Source organism: Anabrus simplex, chromosome 14 (genome assembly GCF_040414725.1).
Source record: "Anabrus simplex isolate iqAnaSimp1 chromosome 14, ASM4041472v1, whole genome shotgun sequence".
Classification (NCBI taxonomy): Eukaryota; Metazoa; Arthropoda; class Insecta; order Orthoptera; family Tettigoniidae; genus Anabrus; species Anabrus simplex.
Window position 1 is genome coordinate 26,759,929 of NC_090278.1, and position 19,502 is coordinate 26,779,430.

Sequence of the window (19,502 nt, forward strand, 5' to 3'; positions counted from 1 at the left end):
GGTTAAGGCATTTGATGAAGCTGTGCTTATAAATCACTCAAGGTGGTAGATTCCTGTAACGCAACTTCCTCTAGAATTTACAAGCCCCGTTCAGATATACAGAAACACTGCGCAAATTGCATGAGCGTGTTATTAATGACGAGTTCGTAACTGAAATCATCGTCCACTACCGGCCTACAGTTCAACAGGCGCGTGGTGTTTCTGTATGACGTATGAACTACTTTATATCGCAACAATAACCATACAGCAGGCCTCATACCATTAGATGTCACGTTATCATATCTAATTGTGATCCTCTATGCACATTGTGCGGAATAAATTTTATTATTAGGCCTAATACCAGATGTGTAGTCGAGGGAATACGCCGTGTACTCTCTGGTTAACTCCACTTGTTCGAGTCAGGGTTGCCAGACGTCCCGAATTTTACGGGACAGTACCGTATTCGTGTTAAATGTCCCGCGTCTCCTGTCCGGGTGGTAATTGTCCCGTATTTTGAACCTCGAGGGAAATACGCCAGTGTTTCCATCTCTGATAAGTACCGTACCAAGAGCTTTTGTTCAAAGAGGATAGATTTCTTCACTCCTTGGTTTCTTTATCTGGTGTGAGTTCGTTAGATTTTTAAAATTGTTTTTATTTTATTTTTTAAATTCTCCGGTTGTCCATCCTGGCGAATAAGAAATATGCGAAGACGAGGCTGAAAATCACCGTACTGCAACACACACCAATTCAAGAGTGTGTTCTGGCGAGAAGTACCTACCGTATAATCAGAAATTTTAAAAAAGAGGCACTTAGGAGCTTTTTAAAATAAATAGATGGAAGTGGGTCCAGTAGAAGACTACTATCTACGCAAACTGATGGATTAAAGAATTTCTTCTTTTTCAGCTTAAAATGTTTTCTGTACACTTCTGTTATGCCAAATTGAGGGAAGTATTGTAGCTGCAACCCACTAATTTCAGATGCCAGGTTTGTCTGGCTCCTGGGATTTGTTATGGCCTGACTTAGTCTTCTTCTGCTGCTACCACATCTGTAGGGTCACGTGTGCGAACTTTATCGCGCATGTGGATTTGGCCCGGATCCCCTTCCTGACACCGACACTATGTGGAGGGATGTATTATCACTACGGTATTGCATATTTTTGTGGTGGCTGGTAGTGTGTTGTCTGAATATGAAGGGGAAAGTGTTGGGACAAATACCCAGTTCCCGAGCCAGAAGAATTAATCAGCCGCGATTAAAATCCCCGGCCCAGCCGGGAATCGAACACTGAACCCTCTGAACCGAAGGCCTCAACACTAATCATTCAGCCAAGGAGTCGGACGCTCTTGACTTAAGAGTATACCGTACCCTGCAAACATTTTGGAACTACCACGCTGCCTAACAATGAAAATACGGAAACTTAAATTAGGTGCATCTGCATTAGTAGGCCAATAATAAAAGAGGTTTACATTCAAATGAAGTAATTAAACATGAGTGGCGTACACTGAGGGCTACCAAGGCTATCGGTGAAGCCCAAACATCAAATGAGACAATGGAAATCTAAAAGCACATTATAATGTTCACACCTGACACATTGTTCCATTTACAAAACTTGAAAGCAATGAGGAAAAATGTCGCTCGTAATTCTGAGGCATCGGAGACCGACATTGCAACCCTGGCGGTACGTCCTTCTCCCCTCGACGTCCTTCTGTATATCAGATAGGTGAGGGGTCCGAGGGGATAGGTATGCAAAGCTTCGGTCCGTCAGATCGCCACTGCTAACCAGGGAGAAAGAGCACCCATGCACTCGTTATTACATATACACCTCATACTTAAATTATATAGATAACAGAGTGCTAGTATTTCACTCCCGTCTACTTCTACATCCTTGTAGGAAGACACTGCAATGTCTGCTGTTATAAGAGTAATATAATTTTCTTTTATACGTAGATCTACTAAAATGAAATGCAATTCTTCAGGTTTAGTATTCTCTTTTGTTGTTTGAAATCGAACCCGTGATCATGGGTCGGACACCACCATTGATCTACCGAGAATGTTAATAAACTGTGAACGACGTCTAGGACCGCTTCTAATGCTGTAAAATTCCACATGTTCATTTGATAATAATAATAATAATAATAATAATAATAATAATAATAATAATAATAATAATAATAATAATAATAATAATAATAATAAAACCCACAACCTGTTTCCAGTCATTCCACCGGGTCAATGATGGAATAAGTGAAGCCCCCATCTAGCGGCGAGGATAGGAAATGTGTCGGCTGCCGAAACCTGTCGCACTTTTCTGGGGCAATGATCAATGACTGATAGATGAAATGTTAATGGAGAGTGTTGCTGGAATGAAATATGACAGGGAAAACCGGAGTACCCGGAGAAAAACCTGTCCCGCCCCCGCTTTGTCCAGCACAAATCTCACATGGAGTGACCGGGATTTGAATCACGGTATCCAGCGGTGAGAGGCTGGCGCGCTGGCGCCTGAGCCACGGAAGCTTCAATAATAATAATAATAATAATAATAATAATAATAATAATAATAATAATAATAATAATAACAATAATAATAATGTGGTGCATAGCCTCTGGATAGGCTTGGTGGTGACTCAATGAAGATGTCATAAACACCCAGTTCCGAAGCGAGGGGAATTAAGAATAAGAGGTTGATTCCGAGAATTGAACCTAGGCCATCGGACCAAGCGCTAACATTCTACCCATTTAGCCATAAAGAAGAACTTTTAAACCTGAAGCTACCTACCATTTCCACTGATCAGGTGTTGAGTATTGGCAATGGCAGCGGCCAGGGCAGTAAGTTTGAAACAGCATTGGCAGCACAGCAAGCTACAGTACTCCGGTGGCTCAAAACACTTACGGCTCGACGTTTACTAAACCAACTATCGGAAAGGAGTAATAGTCTAGCGGTAGCCCACGTCTTGATCGCAGCATACGCCAGTATCCAGTGTGCCGATAAGGAGCCATGTGTGTCTTGTATCTCACCGAGCTGTGATTGCGCACGATTCTTTCAGTGTGCCATGATTCACTGTGTCTCGCTGCAGCGGAAGCTTGGCTCCCCGCCAATGTCCAGTGTCCCACTAGTGAGCCGTGAGCGTGCCATGCAGCACTGTCCGCTGTGACTCAGCTGAATCGTGTGCCGTGAGTTTGCTGTTCCTGTGAATAGATTCACTCGGACACTTGAATGAATCAATACACTGCTTCGAATCATGCAATCAGTAGCCAACACTAGTGTCCATGACCTTGGCAAAAATATACCCCTGCCACTCTTCCTCACAACCCATGCAAAGTCTCCACTAGCTGTGGCGCTATACAAAACGGTTCGCCGCGGCCAACGACGTATTGTGCGTATTTCCGCCAATGATTTTGTTAATAATTAAAGAAAATAAAGGAAAGAATTAGCTGATAAGGCAACAGGGCTTGTAAAGATAGTTTTTTGAAATAATTCCTAGTTTCAGCCGGCTAAAATTGTATAAATTTTGTAATGTAATCACCGCTACTGTAATAACACTGCTGGTTTTTATGAAGAGGCGGCGCTTCTGCAAGGGGAAATAGGCGGCTGCCCTAGAGCCCTGCAAGGAACGAATTTCTCAGGTTTTTTAATACCATAAACGCTTTAAATGTCTATTTTATTCGGCTATAACCTGTTTATGATAAGAACATATGAATATAGGGAAACAGATCATGACCTTACAGAAAATAACCTGTTGAGGGGAACAAGAGCATGTTACTGTTACGAAGTCGTCAACAATGCCTTTGCGTCGTGATAATTAAAAAGAATGCTCTATTGTAAAGAAGTAGTAAAGAGTAGCCTATTGTAAAACAGCCCGCCTGGTGCCGCTGTTAGTTAAGGCGTGAAGTCTACATGGTCTTACACAGTGGTTAGTCGGTTCGAGTCCTATATTGGTCAAAAAAACATTTCACCATCAGAATGTTGGCCGGTAGGGTAGGGATTCAATTCCAAACCTCTCCGCAATGTTCGTAACGAGTGAAGGTATATGACACTGTTGATGATTATTGGTCCGTCGGATGGAGATGTTGATGCTATTCGACAGAAGTAGGCTATGTGTCGGCACGGGATATTGCTCTCTCTCTCCCAACTACATATACCACATCTTTCATTTCATCTCATGAAGTTGACGTCAGGAAGGGTATCCGATTGTAAAACTTGTCGTGGGTATACATCTCACTTCATAACCTATTCCTGAGTTGGCCGTGCGCGTAGAGGCGCGCGGCTGTGAGCTTGCATCCGGGAGATAGTAGATTCGAATCCAACTATCGGCAGCCCTGAAAATGGTTTTCCGTGGTTTCCCATTTTCACACCAGGCAAATGCTGGGGCTGTACTTAAGGCCACGGCCGCTTCCTTCCAACTCCTAGGCCTTTCCTGTCCCATCGTCGCCATAAGACCTATCTGTGTCGGTGCGACGTAAAGCCCCTAGCAAAAATGGGTTGCGCGGCGTGCACATACACGCACACACAGTCTATTGTAAAGAAGCAATCGTGGCAAAAATGATTAAATTAGAAGCAGTTTAACCTGTAACAATCCGGCTATCGTGATAGATTTGGGAGATCATTGTAAAAATTCATTGTTAAAATTTGAAAAAATATTTTATGAATTACTAGCAAGATACCCGTGCTTCGCTACGGTATTATAATGAAATTCATAATTGAATCTTAATGTTTTGTATATAATCCGCCGAAATTCGCGATCTAACTCGTTTTCTAAGAGAATCCGCCAAAATTCGTGATCTGACTCGTTTTCTGAGAGATTACAGCAAAGTTCCTCCCATATTTCAATCTTTCTTTCCAGCAATCGATTTCGTACTTCCCGGGATAGGTCCAGGTATTCCACCCGGCCAGTTGGTCCCTAAATCTTTGCCATCTTTTCCTATAAGCTTTTTTAATATGGATGAAAACCTTGAGGAGCTCCGGCGTGGTGTCATCTTGGGTGTCTTGGTGGTACTGAACCCGCGGCCGGACTAAAATCGCAGTCATGACCAGGCCAGGACCCGTTTCCAGCCCGGTCTGCACGTTTTGACGACGGTCCAGAACAGTATTATTATTGTTATTATTAGGGTGCGTGATATTAGTTGAATTTAGCTTATTATTATTATTATTGATGGTCTGGAACCCACAGCAAGATGCAAGACCGCTACTTGGCGGTAAATTACATCCTCTGCCTTTGTCATTGCTGACAATGTGACCAGCACCATCGTCGCGCGTAGGAAACTGCGTAAGATTTCTGGCGACACGAATGATATACTTCTGTGAATTATTGACCTTATTATAGAGGTGAACAATTGCACGGTCAATATCATTCATATCGTTTATTTCAAATGTGTTTAAATTTTTATTTATATGCCAGGAGAATCTACTGTAATCTAACTTTATGTACTCCAAAGGAAGATGGTTCTTGAAAACGAACCCAGGAAAGATTAAAAAAGATCTATTTATGATCAGAATAAGAACATTATGAACAGTAAATGCCTTTGCTGGCGGAACCTAGTGTTTACAGTGCACTAAGTCTTCTGGTATGGGCTAGAGCAATTTTGTTACTTTCATTGATCTGTCTCTGTCTTATCCTTGGCTTTGACAAAATGAAAGTGACTGAGGTATGAGCGATGCTAGTAATGCCATTCCTTACGCAGCCAGTCCCTGCTATGAATGGTGTGAAAATATTGCTCATAGGGTCGGTTGGTGCATGCATTTCAGTGGGCTTGGCAGACTGATATGTAATAGCAACGTCTGGCTCGGTGAGGAAAGCAACGGGAAACTACCTCACTCCTCATTTCCCTAGTACGCCTCTTCAGTGATGCCTAGGCCATCTATGACAGTTCATGGCGGAACTGTTGAGGATCCAACCAGCCTTCGGGCTGATGACTAAACATACATACATGAACAGTAAAATCAATTGGTCTCAACTCCTTTTCACACCACTGCCGTTAAGTTGACTTACCTCCCCCCCCCCCCCCCCACCAAAAAAAAAAGAAGGCGTGTTTCCTATGTTTAAAGATTTCAAATACAAATATTCACGTCTGTTACCTTCAGTTCTGAGATATAATTATCCCCATAAAGAGAATTCCCTTTTTTTTCACTTCCTTTCACACGCTCCCCCCCTCCCCCGCCTACGTAAATTTCCCGTTAAAAATACTTGTCTCTTTAATAGTAAAGGATCTTCTAAATACCAATTATCACGACTCTAACATCTTCAGTTTTGAGATAAAGTGTTTACATAAAAGGAATTCAACGCTTTTTCACCCCCGCCCCCCCCAAATGATTTCGCCAAAAAACGCTTTTCTCTTTGTTTTTAAAGAGATCCAAATATCAATTTTTATGTCTTAACAACTTTAGTTTTTATTAGATGTAAGTATCTTCATATAATTAATTCTATTAAATTTTTAATTTTTCACCTCTCCCCCTCCCCTTCATTGGATTTTCCGAGAATACGTGTTTGTTCAATTTTAAAGCAGATTCCAAATACCAATTTTCACGTCTGCAAAATCTTTCGTTTTTGAGATAATAGTATCCTCATACAAATAATTCAACTAATTTTTCAATTTCTCTCCTCCCTTTAGGTGGATTTCCGAAAACAAAAAAATATGTATTCATTTATTATTAAAGGAAATTCCAAATACCAAATTTCACGTCTGTAACATCTTCAGCTTTTGAGATATCAGTATCCTAATTAAAAGAATTCAACCCCATTTTCAGTCACTTTTACCCCTCCACCTAAGTGGTTTTTCAGAAAACAAAAAGTACATGTTTCTTTATTTTCAATAGGGATAAAAAAATACTATTTTTCACTTCGGTAACATGTTAAGTTTTTGAGATATACTGTAGAAATGCTCATTTTAAAATTTCACCCCCTTTTTAGTTCCCCTTAATGGAGTTTCCAAAAACAAATCACCTATGTTTTTTTACTTTTACAGGAGATTCCAAATACCAGTTTTTACGTCTGTAACATTTTACGTTTCTGAGATATACTGTAGATATAGTCTGTCTAAAAATTCACCCCAATTTGTCACTCCTGTTTAACCCCCATTAATTAGATTTTCCAAAAACTAATAAATACGTGTTTCTTTATTTTCAAAGGAGATCCCAAATACCAATTTTCAGGTCTGTAATATCTTCTGTTTCTGAGATATAAGTATCCTCATTTAAGGCATTCAACCGTTTTTTCACCCCTCCTATTGGGATTTTCCGAAAACAAAAAAATTGTGTTTATTTTTAAAAGGGATTCTCAATACCAATTTTTACATCTGTACACTTTAAAAGTTTTGAGAGATATATACACTCATTTTAAAAATTCACCCCCTTTTCAACCCCCCCCCCAATTAATTGGGTTTTCCAAAAACAAAAATTATGTATTCCTTTATTTTTTAAGGAGATCCCAAATACCAATTTTCAGGTCCGTAACATCTTTAGTTTCTGAGATATAAGTATCCTCATTAAAGGCATTCAACTCCTTTTTCACCCTTTTCCACCTTTCTTATTTGGATTTTCCGAAAACAAAAAATATGCGTTTCTTTATTTTTAAAGCAGATTCTAAATGCCAATTTTTACATCTAGAAACTGTAAAAGTTTTGAGATATTGATACACTCATTTTAATAATTCACCGCCTTTTCCAAAAACAAAAAAAATACATGTTTCTTTATTTTTGAAGGAGATCCCAAACACCAATTTTCAGGTCTGTAATATCTTCAGTTTTTGAGAAATAAGTATCCTCATTAAAGGCATTCAACCCATTTTTCACCCCTTTTTACCCCTCCTATTTGGATTTTCCTAAAACAAAAAAATACGTGTTTCTTTATTTTAAAAGAGATCAAAAGTACCAATTTTCAGGTCTGTAATATCTTCAGTTTCTGAGTTATAAGTACCGGTATCCTGATTAAAGGCATTCAACCGCTTTTTCACCCTTTTTCACCCCTCCTATTAGGATTTTACGAAAACAAAAGAATACGTGTTCCCTTATTTTTAAAGAAGATTCTAAATACCAAATTTTTACATCTGTAAACTTTTAAAGTTTTGAGATATAGATACACTCATTTTAAAATGTCACCCCCTTAGCGACGGAATATCCAAAAATCCTCTCTTAGCGAGCACCTACATCTTAATATGAATGCATCCCCAAAATTTCATTTCTTTATGTCCAGTAGTTTTGGCTCGGCGATGATGAATCAGTCAGTCAGTCAGGACAAGTTATTTTATATATATAGATTGATCAGTAGTATTTATTTCAATGTACTGCCACAAGGCCAAAAAAAAAAAAAAAAAAAAAAAAAAAAAAAAAAAAAAAAAAAAAAAAAATTGAAAAGATTAAGTACATATATTTAACACAAAACATCATGCAAAATCAATTTCAAATATGTAGATGTGTGTTCATGTGTACATAACATGGGACACTTGTATGACTAAGTGAAATGTCAGTTCATAGTGATAAACAAAATACAAATAACAATTATATTATTATTTGAATTACACCATTCTTTCTTGAAAATCGCAAGTATTTTATGCCACCTGGGTTCGGTGTTTGCTCAAGCATGATGTAAGAGAAATTGTCTGCTGATGATCAACAAGTCGTACTGTATCTCGTAACCACCTGAGTGACTGTTGTGTTCCAAAGAGTAGTATTTTGAATTCTAGTGCTGAATGATTGCATGGTCGGATGAATATGTATTGACTAATGGACAGGGTTTTTGGAGTAAAAGAGGATTAGCGCGATCTGAAAGACCAACATGATGGATGTTAGATCTTACCTTTATTCATTGGAAACAACTCTGAAAACAAGAATGATAAATCCATCTCATTCTTATAATACTGAAAGACAGACTTTCAAAGAACTAGATTCCGTCAAGGCACCTTATGTTATGTTTCCCCAGGATGTTCTAACACTCATGGACTTTACAAGTAACTAATCTCATTTTGTTCTGTATTGAAGATACAATATGTAAACTCTTTCAAGATTAAAAATATTGTGTCCACCTATTCAATACAAATATATGTTTTTAGTGGTTAAATTCTACATGAATTAAACACACCAGTTAGGGACATGTTTTGCCCTAGTTATGGGCATCTTCAGCCTATATTAAACTTAAGGTCAAGAATTAAAACTATAACATTGGAACTTATAGTAAACTAACTTATGGGGTGGAACATGTCCCTAATTGGTGTGTTTAATTCATGTAGAATTTAACCACTAAAAATATACATTTGTATTGAATAGGTGGACACAATATTTTTAATCTTGAAAGAGTTTACTTACTCATGGACTTGCCTCTTGAATGTAGGTTACTGACGGCATTTTCCAAATTGAACATATTTTTAAAATGTTATACCATGTGCAACTCCGCTGCCAGCATCTAGCATATGCTCATATTATCTGAGCTACAATTACGGGATAGTTGCTAGTTAAACTGATGTATTAGCTGAAACTTATTTGATTCTTTCTATTCAGAAACATGTGTTAACATCGAACTCTCAGCTTAGATGAGTATTGGTTGCTATCTTTTTTGATGGCCAGAAAAAAAATACATAATTCTCTTCTTGCTTTGAGCTTCTATCATCAGATGTCAGTGACAGCCTGCTGATGTGCCCCATCAAGGAGCCTTGTGCATAATCCCTTGAGAAAACTTGTTTTTTGTTTTATTTTTAATATTCTGAATTTCACTGAAGTGGTGTTGAGAGACTTGGGACATGCCCAGGTGTTGAAGATACTGAAGAAGTATATCATCTCCGAATTTAGAGAAACTTTTTTAAGTGCTATTCTCAGGAATTTAGTGACAAAGACATTGAAGCCACAAGCATTTGAAAAATTTAACTATCTGCAATCATATTTTAAGAGGTTTACTATAATTCCAAATTTTCTAGTGTTATTAGAAAAAGTAATTATGTATATATTCATAATCTATTCTTTGCGGGAAATCTGCAAGCAGGTGACGCTTCATAATACAGTCTGCAGAACCACCAGAACGAAACATATAAAATACAGTGAAGCGATCCAATCCTTTACATTGTGTGTTGTTAATCAAGCCAAAGATCGATACCCATTCAGTTACAGGTGATCTGGCAACACTGCTTGTCTCTGCGAACAACAGCACATTAGGTTGAAAGCATGAGAACACACTTAACTACAGCTTTCTCTGATAGATGGCTAAGAATCTCCAATAAGGTTCTGAATGACCTGAACGCATTGCAGTACAGCTAGCCTCTTTGTGTGTATTGGAGGAGCTGTGTTACTGAGACGTCTCAATTCTTGGAATCGTTGACACTTCCTCCCAAGTGTGGCTGTAAATCACATCCTCTCCTCTCTTGGACTATCGCCTTCTTTGTTTCTAACATGCCCATTCAGGCCCCCACAGTGAATAAGGAAGTCCTCTAGAAAGCATGCTGATATTTGATCTTGCAGCTCCAGCCAAAAGTTATCTTTCTCTTCATCACAGCCAGTTTGTGGAGCACAGGCTGAAAATATGCATGGGTGGTAGGGTGCAGTCTTTATGACAATAGACATCAAACAATCAGAGCATCGAAGAACCTCAGTGACATGGCTACGGAGGTCACCATTTACAACAAATAGCTACACCATTGTTGATAGATGTAATAATAATGTTATTTGCTTTACGTCCCACTAACTACTTTTACGGTTTTCGGAGACGCCGAGGTGCCATAATTTAGTCCTGCAGGAGTTCTTTTGCGTGCCAGTAAATCTACCGACACAAGGCTGACGTATTTCAGCTCCTTCAAATACCACTGGACTGAGCCAGAATCGAACCTGCCAAGTTGGGGACAGAAGGCCGGCGCCTCAACCATCTGAACCACTCAGCCTGGTGTTGTTACATGTCTCATCATAAATGAGCTTATATCTATCTCTAATGTCGCAAGACTTCTGTCCCTTCCATTATTTTTCTTGTATGCAAGCAATGTCTAACTTGTGTTGCTTCGGCAAATCTGCCAATTCATGGCTGCGCCCAGTCAGGGTACTGATTTTCAGTGAAGCAACGCAAAATTGTGTTGCTTGGGCTAGTTTCTTTAGTCGATTCCGCCCTTGAATACTTGTCACAGAGGTTGGGTGAGCCCAATAGTCGTCGCTTCAAGGGTATGTTGTAGCATTTCTACAGTTCCTCTTGACAAATTAATCCCATTTAGTTGCAACAAATATTGGCGGCCAACCAGCTTGTTGCCCGAGCCTAACGTCAGTTACAAATTAGGCCGCTCTTGACATGTTGTGAAATAATACCATGTACTGTACTTAGTTAAAATTGGGAGAAATCCTGCCGAGGCTCTTCTGTGATCAAGCAGTCCAATCAGGTATCAGTATGTTATCATGTGCTCGGTGAATCCCCAAGTTCCCAAGCTCATAGCTGCAAGTCTGCAATGTGTTAGTTATGCCTCGTGTTGGTTCGGTAAAGTGGGTGCGATTGGTGATGTAGTTAAATTAAGGAATGCGATGATGAAAACTTCTCAATTAGCACTGTTATGCAAATATGTAAACATGTTTGGTAGTAATATTTTCAGTGAGGATGGCAAAGTCTTTATTTTGTTTGATGTGTGAAAAGTGTTTCTGCAAAGAAAAAATATGACATTGTGCGGCTTATTAATACAAAAAAAAAAAAAAAAGCATAAGAAGAGGGTTAAGAATAAATCTAATTTAAATTAAATCAGCAAATAATTACAAGTGGTGTAGGTGAACAATCGAGTTAAAGTGATTCAGTTTACATTTTACATTATGAGTTACAACAGTCCATTGTAAAAATTGAATAATGGGCAACTTCAGCAATTTTTAGAAAAATACATAAACAGAAGGGTGCTGGATGAATATATATTTTGCTAAAACTATCTTTCACAGTGTTTTCAAGATATGATCTGTAATCTCCAGGATGAACTGAAGTACAAAAACATATGGATTTCCACTGATGAGACCAGAGATGCACAAGCAGGGAACAGATTATTTCTTCTTAATGTACAAATACTTGACTGAATAAATCATTCTACAGTTGCAAAATTTTTCAACGACTCATACACTTTCTCCTGGCCAGAAAGGGTACAGTACGACAATGTACTGTTACGTATTTCTCAGTGATGCTGTTCCATATACTGTTAAAGTGGGATCTGGATTAAATGTTCTTCACCCTAAATTAGTTCATCTGACCTGACTGCTCACAGTTTACATTGTGTCACTGAAAATGTTCAAAGCCAACATAAAGACGTGCATGTTTTTGGCTCTGGCATGAAGAAAGAGTTTGTAAAGGCACAGATTAGAATTCAGTAATTTCATGAACTCCATCCAAGTTTGTCTTTCCCTCCTCAGCCAGTTTTAACTTGATGGGGTTTGTGGTTACAAGCTGTGTCATACTTCATGGAACATTTCAGTGAAGTGAAAACATTTTTATGTTCCTTAAATGCAGAAGCAGCAGCCAACATTGCCACAGCCCAGGAATGTATTGCTAAAGACAGCATCCAAGAAAAGGTACAGTTTCTCCAAAACACATCAAAATAATTCGTGGAAACATTCCTTTTTTACCAATAGATGAAATTTCAGCAACGCTGTTTTCAGAAACACACTGTTTAGCTAAAATTGCATTCGACATGCTCAGTAAAGTATTACTGAAAAATTTCTGTCACAAAATTGTGTCAGATTTCTAAAATGCTTTGTAGTGAAGAAAGAGATATTGAAGAGGAATTCAGTGAAGAACTGTGGTGCTTTCTCATACACCAGTGACATCATGTGACGTTGAAAGAACATTTACACTGTACAAATGACAGATGCAGAAGCTTCACACAAGAAAATCTCAGAATGACCTTCCTTGTTTACTCTAATAGAATCAATAAGGTCAGAATTCTATGAAACAAATAATTTATCAGATTTGTATGTATTTCTTATTGCTTATCTTTTTCCATTTTTTGCACATATTTGCTTCCTTATTTTATTGTTTGATTAATCCAAGAAATCCTGGCAGGAAGATTATTCATTTATTTGGGAAACCAAAACAGCAAGATGCCGAATTACAGAGTTCCGCAATTAAATATATATTTACAATGGAGTAGCACAATGCAAACATAAGAAAATAAGTGGAAGAACGATGAGGAAAAAAACAACTAATGATCAAAATAGAAGAAAAAATTAAAAACTAACAAAATAACTGGAGAGACACAACAATTAACTACAAAACATAAAGGCAAAAGAAACAACAATGAAAATTAAATACTGAACATAAAACGAAGAGAACAACTTATAGCTAGGCACAGTAAGATAAATGCAGATATAACACATAAGTAACGGTAGAGTACAGTAAAATATATATATATTACATTATGTACAGTAGAGGGGACAGCAAAGAGAAGAGAAAAAAAGGAATATGAAGGATATGAGCTAGGTCCAAGTTCCTGTTAGAAGATAAGAGTTAAGGAGGGTTGGAATGCAGATATAGCCGGGCTGAGTGGCTCAGACGGTTGAGGCGCTGGCCTTCTGACCCCAACTTGGCAGGTTCGATCCTGGCTCAGTCCGGTGGTATTTGAAGGTGCTCAAATACGTCAGCCTCGTGTCGGTAGATTTACTGGCACGTAAAAAGAACTCCTGCGGGACTAAATTCTGGCACCTCGGTGTCTCCGAAAACCGTAAAAGAGTAGTTAGTGGGACGTAAAGCAAATAACATTATTATTATTATTATTATTAGGAATGCAGATAAATAAAGTTCTTTGAACAAGAAAGAGGTGGGAATACAGAACATGAAGTAATACAAAATAATTAAAAGTAATAATCTTACCATGTCTGGTTGAATTTGCACTTCTGTATGGGAAGTCAACAAATGACAATATTGAGAAATATGGTATGAAAATCAGTGTGGAGAAGAGCAAAACAGTGATGATACAAAGAGAAAGGGATGGAAAAGGAATCATTAGTATCAGGGGAAAAAAAATTGCGGTTGTTGAATATTTCAAATATCTAAGAAGTGAAAAAGATGCACGGTTGGATAAGGAGATCAGCAGAAGGGTACAAGCCGGAAATACGTTCTACCAGAATGTACGGAACCTGGTGTGGAACAGAGAACTTCCTATGAAATGTAAAGAGCTAATGTACAAGATGTACTATACTCCTATATTAACGTATGCATCAGAGACTAGGACTTTGACAGCAAGAGATGAGAGTAAAAGTCGGGCCAGTGAGATAAGTTCCTAAGGAGTATGGTAGGAAAGACAAGGAGAGACAGAGTAAGAAATGCTGAGATCAAAAAAGAGATAGGGATATAAAAACTGAGTAAAAGAATAGAGAAGAATAAATTGAGATGGTTTGGACATGTTATGAGGATGGAGGAGGGAAGGATATCAAAACAAGTGTTAGAAGTTAAGATAGAAGGAAAGAGGGAAGCCCACAGCAAGATGGATGGACTCTGTCAAGAACAGTATAAGAAAAAGAAGACTGGACTCGAATACAATTATGGAAGAGGAGTGGTGGAAGGAGAGGCAACGGTGGAGAAGTGCCATCATCACCCTGACCTGGCAGGAGCTGGCCGAGGGGAAATGGAAATGATGTTGAATCTCACCATGAGCGCTATCTACACTGCCCGAACACACAGGCAATAAATGAACAAGATTCCTGAATTATGAGTTTATTCATTCAGAACAAATATTTCAGGTCCCCTATGGGAATCAATATGTGTATTGTTGGAGAGGACGATGTACACAATCATCTACGCATCTTTCAGGGACATAAATTTAGCAGACTGCTAACTGAGGAGTTACCAGCGATTTAATTTCCTTCTTTTCAAGAGTATGTTAATAGCTTAAAATAATATCCATCAGACATTGCACAACACCCTATAAACCTTCATGTGTCACCCAATTTGGAAAGCATGAGGTTAGATGAAATGTGGTTTCCCATTTAGTGCCTCCTTCTCTAAACAGAAAACAAAAACAAAAAACTCCAAAGAGAGTGGTATTGCCCAAGAGTAGCTAAAACATGGAGATGATGGTGATTGCTGTTTTAAGGGGGCAGTACAACTGGGCAACCATATTCTCTTTTAGAGGAAAGAATGGAATAGTTCTGATCCTTCGAAGGATGAGGGTATCAACAAAAGAAAGAGCGAGAGCAAGGGCATCAAAATGAAAGACTCCCTACGCCTCGCAAACTTAATATCATCATATCTGCCAAACTTCGAAAACAAAAATTGGGAGATTGTCAAAGCATCACATTTTCTGCCACATGATTCCAAAAAAATCAGAAAAATATTTTTTCACCATAATAAAACAACAAGCCTTGAAAGAGCACACTATGTCATATTGTAATTATAACCAATATGATAAATTAAACTACCTCTTACACACCCACACACAAAAAAAACTTTCTCTACCATGTGAACGAAGACTTCAAAACACTTTCTCTAAACAAAACGATATTCACTGTTCGTTTTAAAGCAGACACCCAGAACAAGACTTCAGCCGCAAGGCAGCTAGGAGATGCACCTTGAGCAGTTCATAACGGCCAGAAAACGAAGGATTTTGTGCTTCACGGTAATCAATAAGAGAAGGATCTTCAACCTTCGAAGGAACATCCTAAAATGGCAGGAGTTTCAAAACATATTTCAAGTTCTGCGGTCATTGACTTAAAATCGGGAGAAAGAATTAACTGATCGAGGCATCGGAAAGATATGTAAAAATTGCGAGTTTCCCGCATAAATCAGAAGAGTTGGAGGGGATCAAATATAAATGGGATTTTATTTTTTATTTAAATTCATTTATTGAAAAATACAAGGCAATTACAATTTATTTTTCCACATAGTTTCCTGCTTTGGAAATGCATTTGTCCCAGCTTATGAGCAGCTTTCTGATGCCCTCATCGTAAAAAGAACAGGGTCGTGCAACCAGCCAGTTCTGTACAAAGTCTTTCACATTCTTGTCATCTTCAAATCGTGGTGGACCCATATTTCATCGCAGGTGATGATCCAACTCAAAAATGCATCACCTTTTTCCGCAAATCTTGCTGTAAGCCTCCGACAGACCTCCAAACGTCTCAACTTTAGATTTTCAGATTTTTGGTCAAAAGGCGAGGGACCCATCTGGAACACACTTTATGGAACTGAAGGTCATTTGTGATGATTGCTTGACAGCTCCCATAACTGATTCCGATTTGTTCTGCAATTTCTGATACTGTCGCCCGTCAATCGTCGTCACTAATGTCTTTAACCACACTAATGTTTTTGTCTGTAATGCTAGTCTGGGGACGGCGATCGTGTTGCTAATTTTCCACATGTTCTCATCCTTCCTTGAACTTTTTATGCCAGGCAAACACACGTGTCCATGACAATGTTTGATCACCGAACTGTGCAGTCAATCTCTGGCAAATTTCTGCCGCTGTAACTCCTTCATGAGCAAGAAATTTTATAATTATGCGTTGCGCAGTGGAGGGGTGCACCTGTTGCTCCGACATCGCGAGCGTTACTGACGAAACGGCAGGAAATATCTAACAGCACGATCCCCCCACTCCTAACGGACCCGCCTAAGCACAGCAGAAGCGCGGGGCCAGTCCTAACAACTGTTGATGTTCAGGAACAAAAATCCTGTTTATATTTGATTGACCTTCGTATCATCAATGAGAACAGCAGCTGACTGAGGGAAATCGGATAAGAAATTCGGAAGAGATAAACCTCGTAAGTGAGAACCTTCATATTTGATCCGCATTGACATAGTATTCAGGAGAATAGGAGAAGAATTATCCACCTTTCAATACAAAATTAAATGGAATAAGTAAAAATTACAAACAGATCACTAGCACAATTGACATGTAGGAGGACAACAAACAGTGTCCTCAGTAATCTGATCCTATTCGACATGGTCAGGAGGATACTCTTGGACTTATCCAACCTAATTGCATCACCTTTCATTTTAATTAGGAACCCCTGGATACATGTTACAGCCATATATTCAATACATTATTTTTAATCCAAAGTATCAACAGTCATTTTATCAATATCAATTCAAGAAGACAAATAACAGTATAACTGAACACTGGAACCTCTATAAAGCTAGATATACATGCAGTGATCAAATGTGATGGGTGTGCTTTTCGTGACAACCATTCATGTGGTACTTCTTCAAATAAATTAACATTAACAAAATTTGACAAAGTTTTTATCAGTTCACATATAGCAATTTAAAGTGTTTTTAAGCTCCGTGTATGTAGTAAGTGTTTTTATGTTTTTGGATGTGTTTTTTCCTAGGTCTTAAATGTTTTGTATACTTTTATTTACTTGCCAATTTTAAATTACATGGCTAAAGATGACTCTACACAAGGGTTGAAACAGGTTCCATGCATATGGAATGGTGTCATTTTTAGTTATTCTGTTTAATTTTGTATTGAAAGGTAGATAGTTCCTCTCCTATTCTTCCGAGAGAGAAACCTGACAGAAATAGGTGCAAGCAATGTCAGACTTGGCTAGAGGCCGGTGGTCACCAACCCATGCTCCCACGTTTTGAGAGCCCCTTGGGATTACCCCTGTGAGTCGGGATGGTACAATAACACCCGCGGTATCCTAGGGTTCTGAACTTGGGAGCGTGGGTTGGCGACCACGGTGCCATTAGCCGAGTCCTGGCATTGCTTTCACTTACTTGTGCCAACCTCCTCACTTTCATCTACCCTGTCCGACCTACCTTGGTCAACTCGTTGTTTTCCAACCCCGACAGTATTAGAGCAATTGAGGCCTAGGGAGTCATTCGTTTTCACGCCCTTCATGGCCCTTGTCTTTCTTTGGTCAATATCTTCATTTTTCGAAGTGTCAGATCCCTTCCATTTCCTCTCTCTGGTTAGCGTTAAATAGAGGATGGTTGCCCAGTTGTACTTCCTCTTAAAACAATAATCACCACCACCTTTCCGTAGTCACTTTATGACAGGTATGGATATCATAAATGTATTCTACAGCCCACATCCACAGGAGGTAGTTGCTAAACACTGCTGCCACTAACACGTGTTATTGTTAGTATAAACAAATCAGAAGTGTTCTTAATACAAAAACAGATCATGATGTTGAATGATATCCAACATACGAGCGTAAAGGGTTAAATGATTTCAAGTTAATAGGTGGACAGTTTGAAGGAGCAATATTGAACAAAGAACCATTTCATTTACTGTTGACAAGAGTTTGCTGACTGAATGCTGAAAATCATAAACAAACGAGAGCCACAGTTATAATTTAATGAAGGCATTTTTTATTCATGTTAAGAGCTTAGATACCTGATATGGTCAAGTAAGACACAGGTGAAATGCTTGATATTCTTGTGTACAGTACTCAGAAAGAAACAACATTTAACAGATGATAGAATGTTTATTGTATCTTTCTTTACAAACACATACATTTCGTTACCCCTGCGGTTTGGAATGTTACTTATATTTCACAATAAAAATAATGTTGATTTACTTTATTTCATAACAATGAACATTATTCAAATAGTGTATATACTACAGACAAGATATTCCCTAATAAATATAATAAAAATGCTTTTGGAAGTTAGTTCCTTTGTATGAAAAATAAATTACATTTGTTTTAGCTACTTTTTCAGCGATGATATTGGACGGTAAAAAAATAGATCCTATTTTATGAAAGTATTTGAAAGTAAATGTAATTCACAAAATGGTACACAGCTGAAGTTTACAAGCTTAAAAGAAACAGTTTTGTTTGTCAACTGTAGCTGTATGATTTGATCTGAAAGGTGAGAAATCAGTGCCAAAGCTTGAAAGTTTTACATTTCAATAGAATCCATGAACTTTGATGTGCGTTTGAAACGCTGATGTACATGGATCCTGCTGTTCACATGACACCATCTACTATGCTTGGCAGAATCAACAGGGACAATGACATTCTCAAAAGTAATTGTATTTTTGTGCAATCACAGAAACTAAATAACAGACTATACTGATATTCTCTTTGTGATTTTCAATCAGTTATGATAATATTTATTTAAAACTAGGATTAAAAAACAAAAATATAGATGTGTACAAACAATTACATTATTATTTTCTCCTTAAGTATCTCTAAAGAGAAATATTGCAACACATTGCTGACTTCTTTGGCTCATGGTATTATGACACTAATGCAAAAAATGCATCCCTTTTAAAATATTTAAGGCAAATTTGTCAAGCAGTAGCAAGGAGAATAAATAAGGCAAGAAATGAGGAAGTCAGAGATATACACAAGGAACCTCTGCAGCATAGAGGACCAGAGAATACTGAGAGTCAGAGATGGAAAGAATTTCAATAAAGGTTGAAGATAAAAAAGAAGGAACTGAACATTAGTGATAAAAGAGAGATGGACACATGGCAGTGGAGAGGCTTATGTTTCAACAAGGCCTGATGAGTGGCAGGAATTTCCACTTGGATCTTCCAGCAAATAGCCAAAGATAATCAAAATGGATATACAGAAAATGGGAATCACATGAAAAAAATTAAGTTTGCAAAATGAAAGCATAATTTACTTCTTCCACCAATTACAAATATATCAACAAGAAATT

General features: G+C 38.2%; 1 protein-coding gene across 2 annotated transcripts in view; it reads left to right on the forward strand.

Moving 5' to 3' along the window:
- The window catches only part of LOC136885543 (uncharacterized), a 224,412-nt gene that overhangs the window by 146,010 nt on the left and 58,900 nt on the right, over window positions 1-19,502 (forward strand). The gene's annotated exons all lie outside the window — the stretch shown is intronic.